Genomic DNA, 10,703 nt, shown 5'->3' on the forward strand with positions numbered 1-10,703 from the left:
GTGTTGAGTCTGGTTCGCAGTTGTATTTAAATAAGCCCTGCTCTCAAGAAGCTTGAGAAGCTGAGCTCAATATAGTTGAGAAGAGAGACTAATCTATGGCCATAATGCTTGTGCAATGATGTAGGTATATTTTATGTTATCTCCTACCCACAATGCCCTTCATCCTTCTCCACTTACCCAAATGCCATGCACCTTCCCATCTTGTAAGATGAATGGGATTTTCATAGAAAGCTGTGAAAAAAAGTTGAAGAATATGGTAAGATAAAGGAATACCATAAAACAATACTTCCCAAACTTGTTGCCTGCCCATAAGAGTTTTGCAGACTACCAATAAATGTGCTATGAACATGTCCTAGTTCAAACTAGTTGGAGAAAGGCTGATTTAAACAGAGTAAAAGACCTTTTTATGTTTTTGTTTGTGTTTTCTTAAAAACACTGTGGGAATTTTCAGAGCCTTCAGTATGTTCTTGCACATTGTAAATCTACAAGACAGGGATAAAATATACTATTTTCCCAAAATAGTTGACCATGTAACTCTAGTTAACATATCTTAGAAATAATACGCCATAGAACACAGTTTTGGAAACACATTACAAAAAACCCAGTAACCTAGAGGTAAAACAAGCATTATTTAGGGGGACACAAGAAAACCAAAGAAAGTTAATCAGAGCATCTATCCTGAAGATTTGTGGAATCTGATAGGTAGAGGGTAGGAAGCAAGACCTAACAAAGGGATTTGTTCCTGATGCTATAAGAAACAGGAGATCATTTTCATGGAGCACACTATTGTAAGCACTTAGTCATGTAAAGATCTACAAGTTTGGCTACATCACAATAATCCCAATACATGTTTTTGCTTAGCAAAATCAAGCTCCTAGCAAATCACTGTTGTTTTTAGTCAAATACAATTAACATAAAACATTTGGCCTTCTGACATCATTAACTTCCTACTCTGTGCAAATGATTTCTATCAATTGACACCAGAAAAAAAATTGGTAGTCTGTTCAGTGGAAAATTACATAATGACTTTATTCAGAAAGGCTGAGGTATAAATTAATTTTTCAAATCACCAAATGAAAACGAGTTATTGTTTTCTGAAAACAGAACAAGCAGACATGCATGATAGAAAACTTTCTAAATTGTCTTTCCTGGGGAAGCTATATCACTTAAAAAAAAAGATATACAGGATCATCTTGTTACTTAAAGACATGGAGGTAAATCTCAGATGAAACAGCTAAAATACATTAAAATAATTTTTCTGGAAAGTAATGTAGGGGCAGGAGGTTGATACAGAAGGATCAAGATACAGTTGTTTTTAGCTGTTAGATATTTGAACACTTATGTAAATTATTTTGGCAAAGAATTAAACACTTTTTATAAAGTTTGCAATGCTCATCTTCCATTTAATGCTCATTTGCTAAAATATATTTATTAAGGAATAAATATTTAACCTGAAGACGATATGACTATGATATATGGTTAATGCTGTGACAGTGGGCCAATTTAAAGTCTGACTTACTAGTAAAATATCCACTCTCTCTTTACCAAGCAAAGAGTTTAAAATAATATCAATGATGTCATCTGTATGTTTAATCAGGAAACTTCTAAAACTTGAATCACTTCAAATGGGGTTTTCCCCCTTTGATTTGAGAATACAATTTACTTCCTTCTTCCCTAGGCATTTATTATGCGTTATTTATCAGACTATTAATCCCTAACAATTAGCCCAGAAACCCTTTGATCAAAGGTCCATAATTTCTCCAGTTCTTATCTCATATGGTCCCTTCCTACAACAGAAGGTACATGATGAAGGAAGAAATAAAGGAGAGAGGGAGGGTGGTTAGAAGAAACAAATTTGGCAATTCCTATCCAGGGTTTTTTTTTTGTTTTTTTTTTAACAAGTAAAAGTGTTTTAAAACCATCTTGAGCTTCAGCAGCATTGTTTTTCTGTGCTTTGGGTGTTTTTATTTAATTATATAAGAATAATCTCAGAAGCTCATAGTTTCAATTTATCTGATTTAAAAAAGCTAGAGAATTACCCTTCATAACATTTAATTAAACATTTTTATCAATTACACTGAATAAATAAATATACAGTCACAAGTACCACTGGTTCAGTTGGTGTTTAAAAAGCCGGCATATATTAAAGCCCCGGCTTGGCTATGCTACACATTAGCTTCGGTTAGCAAACATAGCAATTGTTTTTCCTAAGAAAATGGTTTCTTTTAATTAAAGCGTTTGCTCTTCTCTTAGCATTCTGTGCGATGCAAAATAAACATAAAATAGTTACTGTCGACTTTTTCCTCAGCTTTCTCAGTCCAGATTCAGAATAATTTGAATCAGAATAATTTCTTATGGATTTATCTACTTGGGATGGGAGAAAAATATATATACTACTGGCAATTTTGTACTATCAATAAATTGTACTATTTAGAAATAGAAAACTCTAATCAAAAACTTGATGAGACATTATGAAGTGGGATCTTACACCTCCTTTTCACTCAATGGCTAACAAATGACATCTCTAGTTTTATACTGAGATGTCTGTTGAAAAAAATTGAGTCACATGGGAACATGAGTGTTTCAAACACTGAAGATCAGGTAGAAATAAAGAATATGGACCTTGAGCCGAGGGTTATTTACCAAAACTCAGTGTTTCTTTCTCTTTGAAATACTGTAATTAGTTAAGAGTAAACTACTTTTGAATTCATTCTGATTTTTTAAACTACTCTCTGATCATAATAAAAACTGACCTATTCCTCCATTACAGTTTAGAAATGTTGTAATTCTTTCATGCCTCTGTTTCTTTCTCTCCCTCCAAATATACTTAATTCATGTCCCAGATCTACCTTTTAAACATGAGTATTAGATGAAAGAATGCTCACTTAGTATGCCTAAACTATCAAAAATAAGTGTGTTTCTGCTGGATTTTTCTCTTCAAGTGAATGTCAGCAGACATTTTAGAAGCTCTGTAATCAATTCCTCCTATAGAACCACTTGCAGTGGAAACTAAGGATAGAATTGCCAGTCTTTACACTCGTCTGTGTGACTCAAGTTTTTAAAAAGTTCAGTGGAACTATTTTATGGTCCTATGTGATGCTAAATACAGGTTTCACTTTTTTTCTTTTTTTTTTTTAGAATTTGTGATCACTAATTATTATATTATTACTATTCAAACAAAAGTATAGTTAGGTTTTTGTTTCCTCTTAAAAGCCTTCTGATTCTTACCAATACATAACAATCTGGCTTAAGAAACCCAAATTTAGTCCAATATAAGAAACGTCAAAATAATTCTCCACACAACATTAAGCCAGTCCAGGCTCTTTTGGCAAGGTTCTGCTGTTCAGATTTATATTATTTAAAATCGAACATCATTTCAATAATTGGTGATGAAATATTACCACTTTTAAGGAAAATAAATCTTAAACATTTACCAGAAAAAGATCAATTATTTCTGGCTCTGCCACTGAAATCATCACTGTTGTGGGGTAAACTATGTTAAGGTTTCACTTTTTAATCAGGTGTTTGGAATTCATTGGGCTTTTTCAGCTATGGCTAAACAGAAGCCCACCTCCCCAGCAAAGTGTGTGTTTTTGTGTATACAGAAGTTAAAAGAGTAGGTCACAAAACTAGAGATACAAAGTTCATCTTTCCTCCTAAGAACCCAGAATTAGGATTAGAATGAGGAAATGTAACCTCTGTCTGCCCCTCTTTACAGGGGCAAGCATGCCTGCTACCTGCCCCATGTCTCTCTCTGTCCCCACACTCTTTCTCTCCCTCCTACTTAATGGAAGGAGAATCTCTTTTCTCATTCTGAACTAAGTCCTTACTTTCACGCCTTCATTTTGAAAAAAAATTTTTTTGGACTGTTGAGAGAGTTTGTTTTACTAACTAATAGGAAAATCTTTGTCAAAAGTCAAACGGTATTGACTCAGTCAGTGAGCACTGTGGGACCCAGTCGAGAGTCACGTGAAACAAGGACTGAGAGATACAAGCTGGACCTTTCACCAGTGCCCCTCCTGCAGATGCAGCCATACAGGAGAGTTCTCATCAACAGATTAGAGCCCCGGAGTACTAAATATACTCCACAAGCAAAGAAATAAGGGCATTTATGGATTAAAGCACTATAATGGGAATAAAACAAAAGGAATCCAGTTTGAGGTGAAAGAATTAGCTTTACAGTTAAAACACCTTGGATTCAATTTCTGACTGTATTACTGTTAGCCAAGTCATCCAGCAAAACTTAACCTCCATGCATATCTATTTCAACATTCATAAGAGGGAGATAATATTATCTACTTGGTAGGGCTGGTGAAGTAAATGAGATAATGCATGTAAAGCTTATGACACGACAGTCTTTACCAAATGTGTGTGTAAGCTCAGGAGTAGGAAAGGTAGGCGATTGGACATAATTCACAGAAGAATGCAGAGAAGGATCTGTCATTCCCTCATTTGGTCAAGGCCTCCTGGAATGCCTGTCCCTAAAATTTCTTCCCCAAAGTACAGAGTGCCAGAATAAAGGGTACTTTCACAACGAGCAGCTTAGAGACTGCATGCAACAACTGGGATTGGCTAACTTCTATTTATCCTTCCATTCTGAATCTAAGTACTCCAAGAAACTTTATCTTCCTCACTGGCCTGCCTCCCAAAGACGAGGCTAGGCCAGCAATCCTTCTAGCTGGTCCAAGAGCTATGCCCTGTGCTATAACATAAATCACTAACTTGTCACATCTTTATTTATCATAGTGGGAGATTCTTTAGAACAGGAAGCATTTCTTTGTCACTACTGCATCTCTAGCAATCAACACAGAATCGGACAGATGAGTGGCCAGAGTGAATATCTGCTGGTTGGTTTTTAGTAATCTGGCATCCAAAATCCCTCTAACTTTTGGTGAAAACTCTAGTGCATGAGTACTGGTGGTGCTCAGGGCTGACAGAAGCCCTATGGTACCAGAAATTCTCATTTTCTCATACCTGGAAGTTAAGCCTTCAGCATGAGACTTAGGCTGGGCCCACTGGACACCTTTGCACAGGGCTCTGAAGCCACAAGAAGTGAGACAAAGCATATGAGGCAAAGATTATTCACAGGGGCATCTGTGCCATCAGGAGTCCAGTATTGGCAATCATAGTCATAAAAAGACCACAGGCAACTCTGACACCTACCCTGCCAAGGTCTGTGTTATCATTTGCCTTATGTCCTCAGTCTAGGTCTCTGATTCTATGAACTGCACAATTTTCTACAAATAAATCAATTTTCTGTTTATATTAGTCACTCATGATTTCTTTTGTTTACAACCAAGACACCTAAATAAGGAAAGAACTCAAAATTTCAGTAAGTGGATGGTCGTATGGATAGACTGATGCACAAGTAATCAAGTCAGAAAATGAATGAATAAAACGATCAAAGGGAGACTAGGCTCATTTTCCAGGGTGTTTGCTGTTCTTTCTCTCCCTCCTCCCACGACTTGCCCTCCCAAACTATTCCTTAATAACAATTAATATTTAAAACAAACATTCTAGTTTCCTGGAGACCATTAAGGTTCTTGTACAACTTATAATAGTGATTCCTAAGACAGTGGTTTAATTGTGCTCAACTAGACTGTGAACTAGCTGAAGTAGAAGCACTGTATCCTCTCTTTTAAGCTCATTTACATTTTTGAAACTAAGGAAGCGATTAGAAGAAAGGAAATGAGCATCGTTTCATTTACAAAAAACTAGCTGAGCTTAGTACTATAGTAAAGGTTGAGTTTCACTAAATAATTCTGTTCATGGTTCTAAATAGCAATTAGAAGTCTTCCTATGAGAATCCCTCAGGTACCTTAAATTAAACCCGTCTTTAAAAATTAATTTGCCTCTTTAATTCTCAACATGGTTTAAAATTTTGTTTATTCTTCATGTTCTAGATGAAAATATGAGCCTATAGATAGACTTTCACCACTTTTTACCTTCAAATTTCCTTAAAATTAGTTAAGAAATGTGACAGAACAAATATGTACTACTACTAGAAAAAAATGTTTTTAACTGTTCCATACAAGTGCTAGTTGTTTTGAGGCAGTTCTGCAAATACTGGAAGGAAGGAATAGAGACTAAAATTTCCATTATGTGAAGGAAATGCCAAGACAGGGAGTAAGTGAAGAAGTCCCCAGCAGAACCATTCTCAGATGGAAGGAAGGAAGGAAGGGAGAAAGGAAGAAAGAAAGGAGGAAGGAAAGAAGGAAGGACGGACGGAAAGAAAGAAAAGAAAAGAAAAACAAGGAAAGGAAGGAAGGAAGGAAGAAAGAGAAAAAAAGAAAGAGAGAAGGAAGGAAGAAAGAGAAAGAGAGAGAGAAAAGAGAAAAGAGAAGAAAGAAAGAGAAGAAAGAAGGAAAGAAACAAAGAAAGAAACAAAGAGTCCTATTAGATTTTTGTTTGTTTTTACATGGCAGCACTGAAATGTGGGAATCTACGAAATCTCATTTTAAATCAGAGGAAACCTTTGACTGCTTTGACTAATCAAGCACAGTAGACGTAACTCTGACTTCCAAGATTTTTTAAACGGCTAAAAGACCATGCAGTCTGTGCTTTGTTCAATGGAACACTGTCTAAGGGAGCCCTGGGCTCCATGAGAAAGGTCTTATTACTCTGAGAAGCCCACGTTGGGGGAGCCATGGGTAGGCACTCTGGTCAACCCTCCCAGCTAAGTCCTGCCTCCAGGCATCTACACCAAGGTGCCAGACACGTGACTGAAGCCAGTACTCCCAACCAGCTGTTTTACCAGCAGAATGTCACGGAGTGACCTCCATGACTGTCCCCTTCATCAAAAGGGAAACAAAGTCATGCCCTGCCTGAATGCCTGACCCAGAAATTTGACAGAAGTAATAAAAAGGCTCATGGCCTAAGTCCCTAGGTTTGGGGGTAGTTTGGTATATAGCAATAGAAATTCTTAACAGAAGTGGTAAACATAAAGGTACAACATGTGGCGTGGATTTGGGAAACAAGCAATGAATGAAAGCATGACAGGACTCAAGCCGGCTGTCCAAGGATTTGACGGAAAGTGAGGAAAAAATATTGTGTAAATTCTTATTATGCAACAGCAGAAAGTTTGGCAACACTGTCACCTGAGATAACATGGGAAACAGGACACATACTTAATGAATTCAATGACTTACTAAGGAGATTTCTGGATGGTGTTGGAGATACCATCTGACCTATCCTCAATGCCTATAATAAAATGAAAGAGAAAAGCAATAAATCAAAGTATGAACTCTTCAGTTCTTGAATAGAATTTGAAGGAAATGTAAAGGGTCCAGGATATTCTTTCCAAGCAACCCAGTGTTCTCAAAGATATAGCCTTGGGGAAGAGATCAAATTCCGAGCATTGCAATAAAACACAGCCTCAAGGAATCCAAGTTTTGGCTGTAAGATCTTTTTTTTTTTTTAATTATTGAAGTGTAGTCAGTTACAATGTGTCAATTTTTGGTGTACAGCACAAAATACATGGAACACTTCATGAATTTGCCTGTCATCCTTGCACAGGGGCCATGCTAATCTTCTCTATACCATTCCAATTCTACTGTATGTGCTGCCAAAGCAAGCAAAGATCCTTTCTTAAGATGTGAAAAAGATTTAAGTCAGTACCTCAAACACCCTTTCACTTACAAAGAGAAGCTTCTAAAGAACATTAAAAGAGCATGCCTTACAGACCCTCTCAACCAGACAATAGTGCCTCTGAGACGCATAAGGACCCCAAAATCTATGGACAGAGAACAGATGAAGAAAGTTACTTGGCTGCGATATTGACTGTTTGAAGGAAATTACTACTCAGAGTAAAGAACCAAGAGGTGCAGAGAATCATTCGAGAGCAAGACTGAGCCCCATTCTTGAAACTGACAATACGTACACAGCTGAATCTCAGAACTGCCACATACTTCTCATTCTCCTCCTTGACTGGACAGGGGTGTCTAATGTGTCTAGTCTCCATCACTGTATCTCACCTGTCTGTGTGTTGAGGATGGGAGGGAGGTCAGGCATTACCCCTCAAGCTCACAATTCTTCAGAACAGGAACTTTGCCCAAGTAACTGAATTCAAAGAGCCGCATCTGCTCCTGGACAGATAAATGAAACTGAAATGAGATCCTGGACCTCAACTCACCTCGAAGGCAGGTTATATGTTAGTTTTAAAAGAGGATGCAAAATCTTTGATACGTCTCTCATCAAGAAGTGGGGCTTACATACCCTCTCCTTGAAGTGAGATAAGCTAGTGGGTGTTTCAACTAATAGGATATAGCAGAAGTGATGCTAAATGACTTCCAGAGGGTAGTTCAGGAAAGGCTTCTGCCTTCTTCAGTGGACGTTTGATCACTGTGAGGCTGCTATCGTGGAGAGACCATCTACAAGCAATCCAGTTGACAGTTCCAGCTGAGTCCTCCTGCCAACCGTTCCCCCACCAAGGCTCTGGGATGTTGGTGAAGCCATCCTGGAGGTGCTGGGGCAGCCCTCACCAGCTGAATGCCATGAGGTGAGCTCCATTCGTAACGCACAGAAGGCTCACTCAGACAAGCCCAAGCCCTGCCTAAATTCTCAACTCAGAAAATCATTAAGATGTAATAAAATGTGTGTTGCTTTAAACTGACAAGTTTTGGGGTCGCTCACTACGTAGCCACAGAGAAATCAAACACTTAATGCTTCAAGCCATGTTTTAGAAGACCCACCATGAGGATTACAACCTCTTAAAAATAATAAGCTAGGTAATGTGGGGGCTACTGCTGGTGATGCCACTAAAAGAAGGAGTTAGTCCCAGATGATTTCAGCAAACCACAAAATAAAAACCCCTTTCTCTTAAAGGAGCACTGCCCCACAGATATACCCAGCCAGCCACAGTATCTTCCCTGTTCTTCACCAAGCTTCAAGCTGGGAAAGCCAAATTACAGAGAATTCTTCTTTCCTTCCTCTTTTTCATTGGTTTTCTCTGAAATATATGTATAGGTACTAAAAAAAACTAACTGAATTAAGTCTAAATCTAAATTCCTGACAAATATCAATGTAAACAAACAGAGAATAGTCTTTGGGTCCACAGGAAAATTTAGAAATTGAAAGCAAGGGGAGTAACTTGCTTTGCAAAAAGCCTCCTCTTGAGAACTAGAAATCAGGGTAATTTTTTTTTTTTTTTTTTTTTTTTTATCCAGAGCCCAACTTCAGGGCTCCAATCATCCAATCATCTCTCTAAGCTTTGCCAATCCTCAATTGAGAGCCTAAGAAACTGAAAATCTGAGCAGAAATTTTTGTAGTCAACTCCTTTATCCACCCAAATGGAAAATTCGATGCATCACAGAACCAAAATGTAATGATTAAGAACAAAATGCTTTGAGAAGGCAAAACAGAAGACTATTTCTGTGATCAAGAGATAGGCCTGGAAGGAACATAAAAGCACAAATACCCCAAAAAAGGATAAATTGAACTTCAACAAAATGTCTGCCCATCAAAAGATACCAAGTAAGAAAATGAATAAACAAACCACAGACTTGGAAAAACACCTGCAGCACATACAGCTGACAAAGGACTTGTATTCGGAAGAAAGAACCCCTAAAACTACCAATAAAAATACCCCCAAATTCCTAACTTATAAAATGGATCCAAGACTTAAACTGACACTTGACAGTGAAACATATTTATCTGGCCAAGAAAAACAAGAAAGTGTGCTCAACATTATTAGTCACCTAGAAAAAACAAATTAAAAACCGCACTGAGATACTATTTCAAACATGACAGACAATTGAAAACAAAATGTTGGTGAGAATGTGGAACAATCAGTTCTCTTTCTGTGTTAAGAATGTGAATGATACAACCACCTGGGCGGACTGCTGACATCTTTTGATAAATAAAACATAGAGCTGTCTTATGATCCAGCATGTCTACTCCTAGATACCCACAAGAGAAATGAAAATATATGTCTATACAAAGACTTGTACAAGAAATGTTTACAGCAACCTTATTCATAATAGCCAAATATTAAGGCAACCCAAATGTCCATGAAGAAGACAATGGAAAAACAAAATGTAGCTTAGCCACACAATAGAATATTACTCAGCAATAAAATATAAAGTATTGATAAGCTGTTGGTCTTTGCTCCATAAATTCCACTTTCAGAAATTATAGAGGAAATAAATTAGAAAGATGTGCAAATTTTAACTACAAGACAGCCATTACAGAATGTTTATAATAGTAAGTAATTGAATCAACTGGAGTTTCTAGAATTAGGAAATAGATTAAATTAGCTGTAGTATATTCACGCAATGGGAAAATATCAAAAACTAAAACTAGGGAAGGGGGAGGGTATAGCTCAAGTAGTAGAGTGCATGCTTAGCATACAGAAGGTTCTGGGTTCAATCCCCAGTACCTCCTCTAAAAATAAATAAATAAGTAAACCTAATTACAGCCCTCCCCCTGCCAAACAAAATAAAATAAAGTAAACATGAAAGTTAAAATATAAGTAAATAAATAAAACTAGAATGCAGATTTATGGAAAACTGGTCACAACATATCAATTGACTACTCCAGCTTACAGAATAATATATAGTATTATATGTTATAGACAATGGATGAATGTCCACATAAAGTTATATTTAACAATAATATATGTGTATTTGTGTATGTGTGTCTCCTTGTGTGTGATGTGCTTGTGTCCCAAGTGTATGTATATTCTACAGTGGCAGCGTCAAAATATT

The 10,703-nt window shown here is 37.0% G+C and overlaps 1 non-coding gene across 1 annotated transcript; it reads right to left on the bottom strand.

Annotated features, from left to right (window-relative positions):
- Positions 1-7,470: 7,470 nt before the first annotated feature.
- On the bottom strand, positions 7,471-7,573 carry LOC123613440 (U6 spliceosomal RNA). The gene has a single exon (XR_006720812.1). It is a non-coding gene; the product is annotated as a U6 spliceosomal RNA (small nuclear RNA).
- Positions 7,574-10,703: the final 3,130 nt, after the last annotated feature.

This window comes from Camelus bactrianus, chromosome 22 (genome assembly GCF_048773025.1).
Source record: "Camelus bactrianus isolate YW-2024 breed Bactrian camel chromosome 22, ASM4877302v1, whole genome shotgun sequence".
NCBI classification, from domain to species: Eukaryota; Metazoa; Chordata; class Mammalia; order Artiodactyla; family Camelidae; genus Camelus; species Camelus bactrianus.